Consider the following 17867-nt stretch of genomic DNA (forward strand, 5'->3'; position numbering starts at 1 on the left):
TAGTGTTCTGAAACATCTGAAAACATTATCTAGCTTCACTGAAACATCGAAACATATCTCTAGTGTCACTGAAACATCTGAAAAACGATTATCTAGGTCAACTGAAACATCTGCAAACATTATCTATTCACTGAAAATCTGAACATTATCTAGTGTTACTGAAACATCTGAAACATTATCATAGTGTCTATGAAAGTACAGTTCTCTGAAACATTATCTAGTGTCACGAAAACATCTGAAACATATATCTAGTGTTCTGAAACATTATCTAGTGTACTGGAACTTTAACATTATCGTGTTGAAATCTGAAACAGTTTCTAGTTTATGAAACATCTGAAACATTATCTGTGTTTACTGAAACATCTGAAACATTTCTATGTTCATCTGAAACATCTGAAACATTAATCTCTAGTGTTTCGAAACATTACAGTTGTTACCGAAACATCTGAATAATCATCTAGTGTTACTGAAACATCATCTAGTGTTATTGAAACATCTGAAAAACATGATCTAGTGTTATTGAAACATCTGAAAACATTACTAGTGTTACTCAAACATCTGAAACATTATTATCTAGTGCTTACCATGAACATCTGGACTAGATTATCTTAGTGTTTCGAAAACTATCAGTGTTACTAAACGTGTTAGTTAGAAACATCTGAAACATATCTAGTGTTTATTAAATCATCTGAAAATTCATTACGGGTGATAGTCTGAAACATCGTGGCAAACATTACGATGTATATTAACTAAGACCTCCTAACCGTCATTGAAACAGTCTATCTCGTGTTTAACTAAAGATTCGTTGAAAATTATCTAGTGTTATTGAACATTATCTTATGTTACTCGAATCATTCTAGATCTGTTACTGATAACATACAGTGATCTGAACATTTATCTAGTGTTACTCAAACTTCGAATATGCATTACGCTAGTCGTATTATTAAAACATCGCAAAACATATCTAGTGTTTCTTGAAACATTATCTAGTGTTACCGAAGAGCAATCTCTGAAAAGCATGTTATTATCTAGTGTGACTCTGAAACATTATCTAATTGTGTCTTAAAACATTATTGCTATGTTATCTGGAAACATCTGAAACATTTATCTAGTTCATGAAACATGATCTAGTGTTACTTGAAACATCTGACAACATATCTATGTGATCTGAAACATCTGCGAAACATTAGCTTAGTGTTCATTGAAAACATCTTAAACATATCGAGTTATCAAAGCATCTGAAGCATTATTCATGTGTTACTAAAACATCTGAAGACATATTATCTGATGTTACTGAAACATCTGAAACACTTATTAGGTTATTGAAATATCATTCATGAAACATCTATCGTAGGTTACTCGAACACTCTGAAAATTACGTTACTGAAAAACATTATCTAGTTACTAAATATCGATTTCTGAAAGATCTAGTTTTGAATATCTGAACATTATCTAGTTGAAACTTTCTGAAAACATTATCTCTGTTATGATAAGAATCTGAAACATTATCTAGTGTTATTGAAACATGAAATATCTGTACGAATTGAACATTATCTAGTGTTAAAACATTATCTAGTAGATTTAAAACATTATCTGTGTTTCTGCAACTATATCTATGATTACTAGAAACATTATCTAGTGTTCTTAATCTGAAACATTATCTAGTGTTACTGAAACATCTGAAACCATTATCTAGATCGTATTGAAACGTATTCAATCTAATGCTACTAACATTTATTCTAGTGTTACTGAAACATTAATCTATATCTGAAACATAGTCGTTATCTGAACAATATATCTAGTTTACTGAAAACATCTGAAACCATTATCTAGTCGTTAAAACTGAAAACATCTGAACATTATCTAGTGTTACTGAAAAATATCAGTTCTGAAAACAAGGTTCGAAATCTAGTGTTACGTGAATAAACATCTGAAACATTCAGTTCCTAGTGTTACTCGCCAAATATTACATCTCGAAAATATCTGACTGATTTTAAATACAGTTGTATCTGAAACATTATCTAGTGTTCTGAAAACTATCTATGCTCCCGCCTGGAAATGTGTGTCTTATCTGAAACAATTACACGTAGCTGAACAATCTAGATATCTGATATCTAGTTCATACTGAAACCATCATTCAGTGTTCACTGAAACATCATCTAGTTTATTCAAATCTGAAACATTATCTGGTGTTTACTAAGCATCTGAAACATTATCTAGTGTTACTAAACATTAAATATTTCATGTTATTGAACACTGAAACTTTTTTTTATATCTAGTGTTGCTGGAACACATATCTAGTGTTACTTGCATGAACATTAGTAGTGTTCTTGAAACATCTGAAACATTATGCTATGTCACTGATAACATCTGAACCATTATCCTAGTGTCACTGAACATCGAAAATTCTAGTGTACTGAAAACATTTTGAAACATTATCAAGTGTCATTAAACATATCTAGATGTTCACTGAAACCATCTGAAACATTATGTCAGTGCACGGAAACATCTGAACATTATCTAGTGTACAGAAAACATTATTAGTGGGCTGAAACATCTGAAACATATCTAGTGTTACTGAAACATCTGAAAACATGACTCAGTGTTATTGAAACATCGGAAACCATTATCTAGGCGTTTCTGAAAAGAGTGCGCATTATCTAGTAGGTATCTAGTCCGAAACAGTCTGAATGAATAATCAATTCTGTTGTACGAAACTCATGTAGTTTATTGAAACATCTGAACATGATCTAGTGTTATTGAAACATCTGAAAACATTATCTTAGTGTTAGCTCAAACTCTGAACCACATTATCTAATGTTACTAAAACATGCGAAACATTATCTATGTTATTGAAACAATCTGAACATTATTCTAGTGTTTCTGTAAACATTAGTCGAGTGTACTGCAAACATTATCTAGTACTGAACTACATCTGAAAACCATTAATCTATGACTACAGAGACATCTGCAAACATCCTATCTAGTTGTACTGAGAACATTCTAGAAAGTGTATTATATAGTGATATTGAAACCATCTGAAAATAGCACTATCTCGGTGTTATTCGAATCAATCTCTGAATCAGACTCTAGTGATCAACAGCATCTAGTGTTTTTGGAAACATTATCTAGTCTTTTACTGCAACACTACCAATCTGAAACAGAATTATCTAGGTTATTGAAACATTATCTATTTTCTGAAACATTACACGTTAGTCTTAAACATTATCTGAGTGAGTCTCAGCTGGATAACATTATCTAAGTTGTCTTAAACATATATCTTAGGTGTTAGTGTGACAACATCTGAAACATTATCTAAGTGGTTTCTGAAACATTATCTAGTGCTTACCGAAACATCGGAAACTTAGTTTATCTTAGGTGTTATCTGAAACAATGTATATCTAGTATGTGCCAGTAAACTTTAGAATCTCCTGATATTGAAGAGCATCCTGAACAATCACTAACATCTGGATGTTACACTTACAAACATCATCCTGTAACTCACTCTATCTCAGTTGTTATCCTGAAACAGTAATTCTAGTGTGCTCTTTTCCTGAAAACCACCTCTCTCTCTGAGTGTTTACTGAATGATCTATGCTAATGACATTATCTAGTGTTTATATGAGAAAGAGACATCTAATCTTATATGTTTCAATTGAAACATTATCTAGTGTAGCTCTTTAAACATTATTCAGTGTATCATGGAAAGCCATGTCATATGCGTAATTGTGTCCCTACAATCTTTACTATCCTAGTGTGTTTACTGGCTCAACATCTGACAACACAATCTATCATATAGCGTGGTTGTCAACAACCATTATCATAGTGTTACCCGAAAAACCGATCGAAACACTTCATGTATCTAAGAAAACATTATCTATTTGTCTTAAACATTCATCTAGTTATTAACAGTCTGAACACCGATGATATCTTAGTGTACATTCTATGATAAACATGATCTAGTGTAGCTTGAACACCGAAACATTGTATATAGGTCTACTAGAAACATTTATCTTAGCGTGTTTACTGAAACAGCTGAAATCAACACTAGATAATGTTTCAGATGTTTCAGTGACACTAGATAATGTTTCAATGACACTTGATAATGTTTCAAATGTTTCAGTAACACTAGATAATGTTTCAGTAACACTAGATAATGTTTCAGATGTTTTAGTAACACTWGATAATGTTTCAGAGGGTTTAGTAACACTAGATAATCTTTCATCAACACTATATACTGTTTCAGATGTTTCAATAACACTAGATAATGTTAAAATATATTATTAGCCTCTCTATATTATTAGGCACCCTATATTATTAGGCACCCTATATTATTATCCCCTCTATATTATTAGGCACCCTATATTATTAGCCTCTCTATAGTATTAGCCTCTCTATAGTATTAGCCTCTCTATATTATTAGCCTCTCTATATTATTAGCCTCTCTATATTATTAGCCTCTATAGTATTAGGCTCTCTATATTATTATCCTCTCTATATTATTAGCCTCTCTATACTATTAGCCTCTCTATAGTCTCAGCCTCTCTATAGTATTAGCCTCTCTATATTATTAGCCTCTCTATAATATTAGCCTCTCTATAGTATTAGCCTCTCTATATATAGCAGTATATAACAATTAGAACAATATAAGAGATTGAAGAATATCTTGGATGAAGAGGATTACTTATAGAACTACTGTAGCATGGGAAACTAGCATGGTAAAACATAATATTGTAAAACGTACTTAAACATAAATAGTAGTAAAGTAAATTTGACATTTAGCTAAAATGTTACTGAAACCTTCGCAGGTGAGTCCTGTGAATCAGTGCTTTGATTTGGTAAAAGTCAACTTTGCAACCAAGGTACGACTCAATAATGTTTCACTCCTTTACATTTAATCAAACTCAGTTTCCTTGTCCTGCTCTGCTCATTAAAATTGCTGTAAATCTTTCATACATTCTTTTTTTTTTTTTTTTTACTGTAAACAAAACAAGATGGATGAAAAAACAAGAGAAATAAAATCTGCCAGTTGTGAAAATAATGTTGTTCTGCTGTAAAATAAGTTACAGAAAAATAAATAAAACATATTTGCTTACAGTACTAAATCCTGAACAAGATTGTTCTAACTTATGAACTACATGTTAAGTCTATACATATCTTTACAAATACACATGTTGATAATTCAAATAAACCTTTTGTATCACTTTAAATTATTACATGATCATGACAGTGTATTCTAGATTGCAATGCTTTGATTCTAAAACAATATTTTAGAAGAAAAAACATCTCATTTTAAGTACATGGCTGTTGACAGCAATATGATACATATTTGCATTTATATATTTACAATTTAAAACTTTTTAAAGATACATAGAAACAACCCCAATTATATTTCCCTCCTGTTGAAGGGTCTGACTGCAGCTTGGTTCCCATCAGAGAGACTGGTTCTATATTTCCCTCCTGTTGAAGGGTCTGACTGGGCAGCTTGGTATTCCCATCAGAGAGACTGGTTCTATATTTCCCTCCTGTTGAAGGGTCTGACTGCAGCTTGGTTCCCATCAGAGACTGGTTCTATATCCTCCTGTTGAAGGTCTGACTGCAGCTTGGTTCCCATCAGAGTTTCAAACAGCAGAGACTTTCTGTGCTTACAGTCCTGGTTCAGATTGTTGTATTGTAGTCCCATTGTTAAATACTTCTGTTGCGTGATGGTTGAGATGATTCAACAGAGGTGAGGGATCTTGGAGTAAAGCCTACTGTTATTGGAAGAACTAGTCACACATCATTTTGTTGATTCTGGTTCTGCTGGTATGCTGGCACATTTGCAAAACGAGTTCCCGTGCTCCACTGAGGAGAGGTAAAGAGACCAGCCTCCCTGGCCAATGACGTTATAGATACCCTGCCTCCCTAGCCAATGGCGTTATAGATTCCTGCTTTCGTGGCCAATGGCGTTATAGATACCATGCCTCCCTGGCCAATGGCGTTATAGATACCCTGCTTTATTTTTGCCAATGGCGTTATAGATACCTGCCTCCCTGGCCAATGGCGTTATAGATACCCTGCCTCCCTGGCCAATGGCGTTATAGATACCCTGCCTCCCTGGCCAATGGCGTTATAGATACCCTGCCTCCTGGCCAATGGCGTTATAGATACCCTGCCCCCTGGCCAATGGCGTTATAGATACCTGCCCCCCTGGCACAATGGCGTTATAGATACCCTGCCCCCCTGGCCAATGGCGTTATAGATACCCTGCCCTCCCTGGCCATGGCGTTAAAGATACCCTGCCCCCTGGCCAATGGCGTTATAGATACCCTGCCTCCCTGGCCAATGGCGTTTAGATACCCTGCCTCTGGCCAATGGCGTTATAGATACCCTGCCCCTGGCCAATGCGTTATAGATACCTGCCCCCTGGCAATGGCGTTATAGATACCCTGCCCCCCTGGCCAATGGCGTTATAGATACCCTGCCCCCCTGGCCAATGGCGTTATAGATACCCTGCCCCCTGGCCAATGGCGTTATAGATACCTGCCTCCCTGGTTAATGGTGTCCATGTCCTTGTTTCAATCTCCTCAGTCCTGTGGGATAGAGTTCCTGTAGGCACTGAATGGTTTGACCTTTCGGATCAATAACTAAAGACTGGCCAAGTACAAAAAATATACATTTTCATTTTAAAAAGGGAAAAAAGAGGTTTTGGCGGCAAAAAAATGTCCAACTTTCAATGCAAAGATTCTAAAACATGTGTCCGTTTGAGGATGTTCTGCATGCGCTGTTCTCTTTCCCATATTGTAGGAGGCTCAAAGTATGACGCTGAGAGGTGTCTCGGGGGAGTCCCCCCCCCCCTGATTGTCCCCCTCCCCAGATGTCTTTAGGGGATCGTTGTACCCCCTCTAGATGTTAACCCCCCCTCCCCATCCAGCCCCACCTATAGATCTATGTCCTGATTGCCATGTAAATCTGCAGCAGTTTGACTAGGTTATTCCCCCCTCATTTTGGAGAGGCAGGGTTGTTCAGGGAGGGGGTCGTGAGAAGGGGGTCGTGGGAGGGCAGAGTTGGTCAGGGAGGGGGTCGTGGGGAGGGGGTCGTGGGAGAACACTGAGTCATCTCCTGAGGAACAGGTGCTGCTGGAGTCTTGGCAGGTTGGAGAGTACTGCTCAAACGGAACAGACAGGTCCAGGTAATCCTGTTGTAACACAACACACAGTGTTAGAACAGACAGGTCCAGGTAATCCTGTTGTAACACAACACACAGTGTTAGAACAGACAGGTCCTGGTACACACGTTTCTTTAACTATCCTTGTGGGTACCAAACAATTGATTCCAATTCAAAATCCTGGTGTTAGTAATCTGGGGTTAGTAATCTGGGGTTATGGTTAGAAAGTGATCTGAGATTACAGTTAGACAGAAATGTGGTAGTTAGTAATCTGGGATTGATCATCTGGGGTTAGGGTTAGAAAGTGATCTGGGGTTAGTATTCTGGGGTTACAGTTAGACAGTAATATGGTGTTAGTAATCTGGGATTAGAAATCTGGGATTAGGGTTAGAAAGTGATCTGAGGTTACAGTTAGACAGTAATATGGTGTTAGTAATCTGGGATTAGGGTTAGAAAGTGATCTGAGGTTAGTATTCTGGGGTTATAGGGAGACAGTAATCTGGGGTTAGTAATCTGGGGTTAGGGCTAGACAGTTATGTGGGGTTAAAGTTATTGGGTTTATAGTTGTCACTTAAACCTTTAACATAACCATAACCTTGACCTTAACCCGAACCCTAACTCTTAACCCTAAACCCAACCCCTATCTGGGGTTAGTAATCTGGGGTTAGGGTTAGACAGTAATCTGGGGTTAGTAATCTGGGGTTAGTAATCTGGGGTTAGTAATCTGGGTTTAGGGTTAGACAGTAATCTGGGGTTAGGGTTAGGCATCATCTCGGGGTTAGTAATCTGGCGTTAGTAATCTGGGTTAGTTTAGACAGTAATCTGGTTAGTAATCTGGGTTAGTAATCTGGGGTTAGGGTTAGACAGTAATCTGGCGTTATTATTGGGTAGGTTAGACAGTATTTGGGGTTAGTAATCTGGGTGTTAGGGTTAGACAGTAATCTGGGGTTAGTAATCTGGGTTAGGGTTAGGACAGTAATCTGGGATTAGTAATCTGGTTAGAGGTTAGGGCAGTCATCTGGGGTTAGTAATCGGGTAGTAATCTGGGTTAGTAATCTGGGTTAGGGTTAGACAGTAATCTGGGGTAGTAATCGGGGTTAGGGTTAGACAGTCATCTGGGGTTAGTAATCTGGGTTAGGGTTAGACAGTATTCTGGGTAGTAATCTGGGTTAGTAATCTTGGGGTTAGGGTTAGACAGTAATCTGGGGTTAGTAATCTGGGGTTAGGGTTAACAGTAATCTGGGGTAGTAATCTGGGTTAGTAATCTGGGTTAGGGTTAGACAGTAATCTGGGGTTAGTAATCTGGGGTTAGTAATCTGGGGTTAGGGTTAGACAGTAATCTGGGTTAGTAATCTGGGGTTAGGGTTAGACAGTAATCTGGGTTAGTAATCTGGGTTAGGGTTAGAAGTAATCTGGGGTTAGTAATCTGGTAGGGTTAGTACAGTAATCTGGGTTAGTATCTGGGTTAGTATCTGGGGTAGGGTTAGACAGTAATCTGGGGTTGGGTTAGTAATCTGGGTTAGTAAATCTGGGTTAGGGTTAGACATAATCTGGGGTAGGGTTAACAGTAATCTGGGTTAGTAATCTGGGTTTGGTTAGACAGTAATCTGGGGTTAGGGTTAGACAGTAATCTGGGGTTAGTAATCTGGGGTTAGGGTTAGACAGTAATCTGGGTTAGGGTTAGACAGTAATCTGGGGTTAGGGTTAAGACAGTAATCTGGGGTTAGGGTTAGACAGTTATAGTTATTGGGTTAATAGTTTGACTTACGTCCATGGAGGTCATGGATAGAACCCTGTCATGCTTTCCACCAGCTGCCTGAAGGTAGGCCTCTGAGATGGAACAGCGTGCCAGCATCCCTCATGATCATATATCTACAGAGACACAAACAGTTACAATACAACACAGTCCATACAGACCACACCATACAATACAACACAGTCCATACAGACCACACCAACAGTTACAATACAACTCAGTCCATACAGACCACACCAACAGTTACAATACAACACAGTCCATACAGACCACACCAACAGTTACAATACATCAGTCCATACAGACACACAACAGTTACAATACACACAGTCCATACAGCCACACCAACAGCTACAATACAACACAGTCCATACAGACCACACCATACAATCACAACACAGTCCATACAGACCACACCATACAATACAACTCAGTCCATACAGACCACACCAACAGTTACAATACAACACAGTCCATACAGACCACACCAACAGCTACAATACAACAAGTCCATACAGACCACACCATACAATACAACACAGTCCATACAGACCACAACCAACAGTTACATACAACCACAGTCCATACAGACCACACCATACACATAAAACACAGTCCATAAAGACCACACCAACAGTTACAATACAACACAGTCCATACAGACCACACCAACAGTTACAATACAACACAGTCCATACAGACCACACCAACAGCTACAATACAACACAGTCCATACAGACCACACCAACAGCTACAATACAACACAGTCCATACAGACCACACCAACAGTTACAATACAACACATCCATACAGACCACACCAACAGTTACAATACAACACAGTCCATACAGACCACACCATACAATACAACACAGTCCATACAGACCACACCATACAATACAACTCAGTCCATACAGACCACACCAACAGTTACAATACACACAGTCCATACAGACCACACCAACAGCTACAATACAACACAGTCCATACAGACCACACCATACAATACAACACAGTACCATACAGACCACACCAACAGTTACAATACACACAACGTCCATACAGACCACACCAACATTACATACAACACATCCACAGGACCACACAACAGCTACAATACAACACAGTCCATACAGACCACACCATACAATACAACACAGTCCATACAGACCACACCAACAGTTACAATACAAACACAGTCCATACAGACCACACCAACAGTTACAATACAACACGTCCATACAGCCACACACAACAGTTACAATACACACAGTCCAACAGACCACCACAACAGTTACAAATACAACACAGTCCATACAGACCACAACCAAACAGTTACAATACAACACACAGTCCATACAGACCACACCAACAGTTACAATACAACAACAGTCCATACAGACCACACCAACAGCTCTACAAAACAAGTCCATACAGACCACACCAACAGTTACAATACAACACAGTCCATACAGACCACAACCAACAGCTTACAATACAACACAGTCCATACAGACCACACCAACAGTTACAATACAACACAGTCCATACAGACCACACAACAGTTACAATACAACACAGTCCATACAGACCACACCAACAGTTACAAAAAACACAGTCCATACAGACCACACCAACAGTTACAATACAACACAGTCCATACAGACCACACCAACAGTTCAATACACCAAGTCCATACAGACCACACAACATTACATACAACACAGTCCATACGACCACACCAACAGTTACAATACAACACAGTCCATACAGACCACACCAACAGTTACAAAGAACTCTCTAAATGTAATGTATGTAAATGCTGTATAAGTGAGTTAGCTAGTATACGCTAGATGTGAATACCGCAATAGCTAATACACTGTTGTTGTTACAGATTCATGCTTATGGCAGCCATCAACATCATTGAGCCATCAACATCATTGAGCCCTGCACATCTATATAAGAGTGGCAGGTAGCCTAGCGGTTAGAGCGTTGGGCCAGTGAAACCAAAAGTGAAAAATCTGTCAGCGTGCCCTTGAGCAAGGCACTTAACCCTAACCTATCCAGTGTATGTGACAATAAAATATATATCAGTGGAGGCTGGTGGGCCGAGCTATAGGAGGACGGGCTCATTGTTACATGGAACATATGAAACATATGGAAAGCACATGTTTGACTCTGTTCCAGTCATTACAATGAGCCTGTCCTCCTATAGCTCGGCCCACCAGCCTCCTATGACATGTGCAGTATCAGTCAAAAGTTTGGACACACCTACTCATTCAAGTGTTTTATTTATTTTCACAATTTTCTACATTGTAGAATAAAAGTGAAGACATCAAAACTATGAAATAACACATGGAATCTTGAAGTAACCAAAAAAGTGATAGATTCTTCAAAGTAGCCACCCTTTGCCTTGATGACAGCTTTGCACACTCTTGGCATTCTCTCAACCAGATTCACCTGGAATGCTTTTCCAACAATCTTGGAGTTCCCACATATGCTGAGCACTTGTTGGCTGCATTTCCTTCACTCTGCAGTCAAACTCATCCYGAACCACCTCAATTGGGTTGAGGTTGGGTGATTGTGGAGGCCAGGTCATTTGATGCAGCACTCCATCACTCTCCTTTTTGGTCAAATAGCCCTTACACAGCCTGGAGGTGTGTTGGATCATTGTCCTGTTGAAAATCAAATGATAGTCCCACTAAGCGCACACCAGAAAGGATGGCGTATCGTTGCAGAATGATGTGGTAGCCATGCTGGTTAAGTGTGCCTTGAATTCTAAATAAATCCCTGACAGTGTCACTAGCAAAGCACCCCCACACCATCACACCTCCTCCTCCATGCTTCATGGTGGGAACCACACATGCAGAGATCATACATTCACTTACTCTGCGTCTCACAAGGACACGGAGGTTGGAACCAAAAATCTCAAATTTGGACTCATCAGACCAAAGGACAGATTTCCACCGGAATAATGTCCATTGCTCGTGTTTCTTGGCCCAAGTAAGTCTCTTCTTATTATTGGCATCCTTTAGTAGTGATTTCTTTGCAGCCTGATTCACAGTCTCCTCTGAACAGTTGATGTTGAGATGTGTCTGTTACTTGAAATCTGTGAATAATTTATTTGGGCTGCAATCTGAGTTGCATTTAACTCTAATGAACTTGTCCTCTGCAGCAGAGGTAACTCTGGGTCTTCCTTTCCTGTGGCGGTCCTCATGAGAGACAGTTTATCATAGCGTTTCATGGTTTATGAGACTGCACTTGAAGAAACGTTCAAAGTTCTTGAAATTTTCCGGATTGACTGACCTTCATTTCTTAAAGTAATGATGGACTGTCGTTTCTCTTTGCTTATTTGAGCTGTTCTTGCCATAATATGGATTAGGGCTATCTTCTGTATACCACCCCTACCTTGTCACAACACAACTGATTGGCGCAAACGCATAAAGTATGACAAATGAACTTTCCACAAATGAACTTTTAACAAGGCACACCTGTTAATTGAAGTGCTAACTCATGAAGCTGGTTGAGAGAATGCCAAGAGTGTGCAAAGCTGTCATCAAGGCAAAGGGTGGCTACTTTGAAGAATCTCAAATATAAAATATATTTTGATTAATTTAACACTTTTTGTGTTACTACATGATTCCAACTTTTGACTGGTACTATATATGTATACATTTATTTTTTTTATTTTTTTTGCTGTTTCCTATCTACGGTCAGGTATTTACACATTGTATTTAGTCATATTTTTGTTATTGTGATCAATGATGATAAAAGACCCAGTCTGATTTTRATATGCAAGTGATTCATGCTATCGACAGCCATCCACATCATTGAGCCTTGCTCATCTAATGAGCTGTTTTCTATCTATTGTCAGAAAATAAACTACCGGTCAACTGGGACCGCTGGTTAGTATTCCTCTCTAWATTACACAACGCAAGAGAGATTAAACATTAATGTTACATTAACAAGACCTACAGTTCATGTGTGCAGTTGGCAGGCTTGTCCATGCGGTGGCCCTCCTTCAGCAGTTTGAACAGCTCCTCTACAGGGATGCCGGGGTACGGGGACCCTCCCAGGGTAAAGATCTCCCAGAGCAGCACCCCATACGACCACCTGGAGAGAGGGGAGGGATCACAGATTAGAGGTCAAAGAGCACTGAAGTAGTAACATTGTTCAGCTGTCATCTTCACTTTCTATCTTATTAAATCCTTCCAAACAAGCCTCAACTCAACTCTACATACTGGTAAGCGTATCATTGTATCAGTAAATTGTCATCATTATGTACCCGCGCTAAGGACTATTCAACACTGGTCTGACCAATAGGAAACAACGCTTCAAGATTGTTTTGATCACGCGGACTGGGACATGTTCCGGGGAGCCTCAGAGAATAATATTGAAGTATACGCTGATTCAGTGATTGAGTTCATCAGGAAGTGTATAGGGGACGTTGTTCCCACTGTGACTATTAAAACCTACCCTAACCAGAAACCGTGGATTGACGGCAGCATTCACATAAAACTGAAAGCGCGAACCACTGCATTTAACCGCGGAAAAATGACTGGGAATATGGCCGAAAACAAACAGTGTAGTTATTCCCTCCGCAAGGCAATCAAACAAGCGAAACATGAGTACAGAGACAAAGTGGAGTCGCAATTCAACGGCTCAGACATGAGACGTATGTGACAGGGTCTACAGACAATCAAAAGGAAAACCAGCCACATCACGGACACTGACATCTTGCTTTCAGACTAACTAAACTCCTTMTTTTCCCGCTTTGAGGATAATACAGTGYCACCGACGCAGCCCGCTACCAAGGACTCTGGGCTCTCCTTCTCCGTGGCCGACGTGAGTAAAACATTTAAACGTGTTAACCCTCGCAAGGCTGCCGGCCCAGACAGCATCCCTCGCCGTGTCCTCAGAGCATGCGCAGACCAGCTGGCTGGTGTGTTTCCGGACATATTAAATCTCTCCCTATCCCAGTCTGCGRTCCCCACATGCTTCAAGATGGCCACCATTGTTCCTGTACCCAAGAAGGCAAAGGTAACTGAACTAAATGACTATCGCCCCGTTGCACTCACTTCTGTCATCATGAAGTGCTTTGAGAGACTATCAAAGGATCATTTCACCTCCACCTTACCTGTCACCCTACAGCACCCGAGTCACAGGAAGGCCAGAAAGAATAGTCAAGAAAGAATCATCAAAGGACAACAACACCCGAGCCACGACGGTTCCACGCCCGCTAACCATACAGAAGGCGAGGTCAGTACAGGTGCATCAAAGCTGGGACCGAGAGACTGAAAAACAGGCTTCTATCTCAAGCCATCAGACTGTTAATACAGCCACACTCACTAGATTGAGAGGCGCTGCCAACATACTGACTCACTCCAGCTCACTTTAATAATGGAATATGGGATGGAAATTGATCAAAAAATGTATCACTAGCACTTTAAACATGCCGACTTAATATAATGTATATGTATATCGTGTACTCTATGTCATCTACTGATTGCCATCTTTATGTAAGTCATGTACCACTGCCACTTAAAACTATGCCACTTTATGTTTACAACCTACAGTACTCACTCTCATATGTATATACTGTACTATATCATCTACCTGCATTTGCATCTTTATGTAAACATGTAACCTGCCACTTAACCTGGTACAGCAACTGCTCGCGCTCGGGCTGTATCACCGCCTGGTACCTCACTGCTCCCCACAACCGTAAGGCTCTCCAGAGGGTAGTGAGTCTGACAACGCATCACCGGGGGCAAACTACCTGCCCTCCAGGAAACCATCACACCACCCGATGTCACAGGAAGGCCATAAAGATCATCAAAGGACAAACAACACCGAGCCACTGCCTGTTCACCCCGCTATCATCCAGAAGGCGAGGTCAGTACAGGTGCATCAAAGGCAGGGACCGAGAGACTGAAAAACAGCTTCTATCTCAAGGCCATCAGACCTGTTAAACAGCCATCACTAACACAGAGAGGCTGCTGCCAACATACAGACTTGGAATCATTGGAAACTTTAATAAATGGATCACTAGTCACTTTAAATCATGTTTACATATCTTACATTACTCATCTCATACGTATATGCTGTATTTTATATTTATATCTATTGCATCTTGCCTATGCTGCTCTGTCATTGCTCATCCATATATTTATATATATATTTCTTATTCCATTCCTTTACTTAGACTTGTGTGTATTAGGTAGTGGAATTGTCGATTACGTTAGATATTGCTGCAGTGTTGGAACTAGAAGCACAAGCATTTCGCTACACTCGCATTAACATCTGCTAACCATGTGTATGTGACAAATAACATCTGCTAACCATGTGTATGTGACCAATAACATTTTATTTTATTTTATTTGATGATTGTGTGTTGAACAGAAACAGGTCTGATGGTCAAAGACCAGTCATACTATTTCCCTACAGCACTACTGCCATCAGCACAACGAAGAACAACATCAACAACAACAACATGGATAAACAAACAAACACATTCAGAACACGTCAAGATATTGAATATTCACAACTCATTTGTGGCTAAATCTGAGGTCTGAGGTGGAAACGCAGATGGAACCAGTTATTAGTGTTGACAGTTTTCGTTAAAACTGTCCAGAATATTCAAACTGAATATTGTTTTCATATCACTGTGTTTCAGCTCCTGTAGTGTTTGGGTGTTTAATCCATGCTGGGACTGTGTGGAAAAACAAACTATGTTCCAAATTAATTCTGATACTTGGTTCATGATCTAGGTCTCCAGTAGTAGCTACTATAAGTAGTGGTGTGAGTCTTATGGAATATCGTACTGTTCAAATACAAACTGACGAGATGTAGTTGGAACACAAAACGGTTATTTCAGTTCTTATTAAATAATAATATTGACTATACTATAACCCAGACCTACTACTGTATACAGGGCTAATACTATAACCCGACCTACTACTGATCACAGGGTATACTATAACCAGACCTACTACTGTATACAGGGCTAATACTATAACCCAGACCTACTACTGTATACAGGGCTAATACTATACCCAGACTACTACTGTATACAGGGCTAATACTATAACCAGACCTACTACTGTTACAGGGCTACATACTATAGACCCAGCATACTACTGTATACAAGGGCTAATACTATACCAGACCTACTACTGTATACAGGGCAATCTAAACTAACCCAGACCTACTACTGTATACGGGCTAATACTATAACCCAGACCTTACTACTGTATACAGGGGCTATTACTATAACCCAGACCTACTACTGTATACAGGCTAATACTATAACCCAGACCTACTATGTTACAGGGTAATACTATAACCAGACCTACTACTGTAATACAGGGCTAATACTATAACCAAGAACCTAACTACTGTAGTACAGGGCTAGATACTATAACCCAGTACCTAACTAACTGTATACAGGGCTAATACTATAACCCAGACCTACTACTGTATACAGGGCTAATACTATAACCCAGACCTACTGTAGCAGGGACACATTGTTTCCAAGTCTACACTTTTAGAAAAATAGTTACTATCTATAGAAAAGGAAGAAGATAAGGTAACTGAATGACTAGTAGCACTTTGAGATGCTAGTTAAATCATATCACCTCCACCTTACCCCAACACCCTAGACCCACTACAATTTGCATACCGCTCCAACAGATCCATGGACGACGCAATCGCCATTGCATTCCACACCRCCCCTCCTGGACAATAGGAACAGCTACGTGAGAATGCTGTTCCATTGACTACAGCTCATTGACAACACCATAGTGCCCTCCAAGTGCATCAATAACCTCAGGGTCCTGGGTCTGAATCCATCTCTGTGCAACTGGGTCCTAGACTTCCTGATGGGCTGACCTCAGATGGGGAAGGTAGGCAACAACACCTCCTCCACACTGATCCACTCTACAGCCCGCTCCTGTAAACCTTTTATATAGCCATGTTATTTTGACTCTTTATTTTGATTCATTATTCACTGTGTCACTATTTAATTTTGTATTAACTTTGTTATCCTTAACTCTGCATTGTTGGAAAAGTAAGTAAGCATTTCACTGTTAGTCTACACCTGTTGTTTAACAAGCATGTGACAAATAACATTTGATTTGATTTAAATACGTGGACACGCATGTCTCCATCTCAATCTTCAAGTGTGCTGACAGCACAACAGTGGTCTGATTACCAACAACGACGAGACAGCCTACAKGGAGRAGGTGAGRRMCCTGGCGGAGTGGTGCCAGGAAAATAACCTCTCTCTCAACGTCAACAAAACGAAGGAGCTGAACGTGGACTACAGTAGACAACAGTGAAAGCACGGCCCCATCCACATCAACCAGGCCGCAGTGGAGAGAGTCAAAAGTTTAAAGTTCCTTGGCTTCCATCTCCAGGACTTCAGACTGTTAAATAGCCATCACTAGCCGTCCTCCACCCAGTACCCTGCCCTGAACCTTAGTCACTGTTACTAGCCGGCTACCACCCTGTACTCTACCCTGCACCTTAGAGACTGCTGCCCTATGTACATAGAGTTATTGAACACTGGTCACTCTAATAATGTTTACATACTGTTTCAACCACTTTATATGTACAGTACCAGTCAAACGTTTGGAAACACCTATTCATTCCAGGGTTTTTCTATATTTTTACTATTTTTTACATTGTAGAATAGTAGTGAATCTGTCGTTCTCTTTCTTATTTGAGCTGTTTCTTGGAATTAGATAGTACAGGATTTAAAGGGCTATCTGCTGTATATCCAGCCCTCCTGTCAAGAACTACTGATTGGCGCAAACGCATAAAGTATGAAACAATATGAACTTTCTAACAAATGAGAGGCTTTAACAAGGCACACTGTTAAATGTGCGAAAGTGCTATGACTCCATGAAGCTGGTTGAGAGAAATCCAAGAGTGTGCAAAGCTGTCATCAAGGCAAAGGAATGG

The 17867-nt window shown here is 39.8% G+C and overlaps 1 long non-coding RNA gene across 4 annotated transcripts; it reads right to left on the reverse strand.

The window, feature by feature from the left end:
- Window positions 1–5875: 5875 nt before the first annotated feature.
- On the reverse strand, window positions 5876–13010 carry LOC112076341 (uncharacterized). 4 transcript variants are annotated; one of them, XR_011477690.1, is made up of 5 exons: window positions 12879–13010; window positions 8916–9019; window positions 6523–7177; window positions 6428–6492; window positions 5876–6340 (listed from the first exon to the last, which is right to left on the reverse strand). It is a non-coding gene; the product is annotated as an uncharacterized lncRNA (long non-coding RNA). The 4 variants fall into 4 exon arrangements; XR_011477691.1 differs by having other exon boundaries at window positions 5876–5991; window positions 6025–6340; window positions 6428–7177; XR_011477689.1 differs by having other exon boundaries at window positions 6428–7177.
- Window positions 13011–17867: the final 4857 nt, after the last annotated feature.

This window comes from Salvelinus sp. IW2-2015, unplaced genomic scaffold, assembly GCF_002910315.2.
Source record: "Salvelinus sp. IW2-2015 unplaced genomic scaffold, ASM291031v2 Un_scaffold3698, whole genome shotgun sequence".
NCBI classification, from domain to species: domain Eukaryota; kingdom Metazoa; phylum Chordata; class Actinopteri; order Salmoniformes; family Salmonidae; genus Salvelinus; species Salvelinus sp. IW2-2015.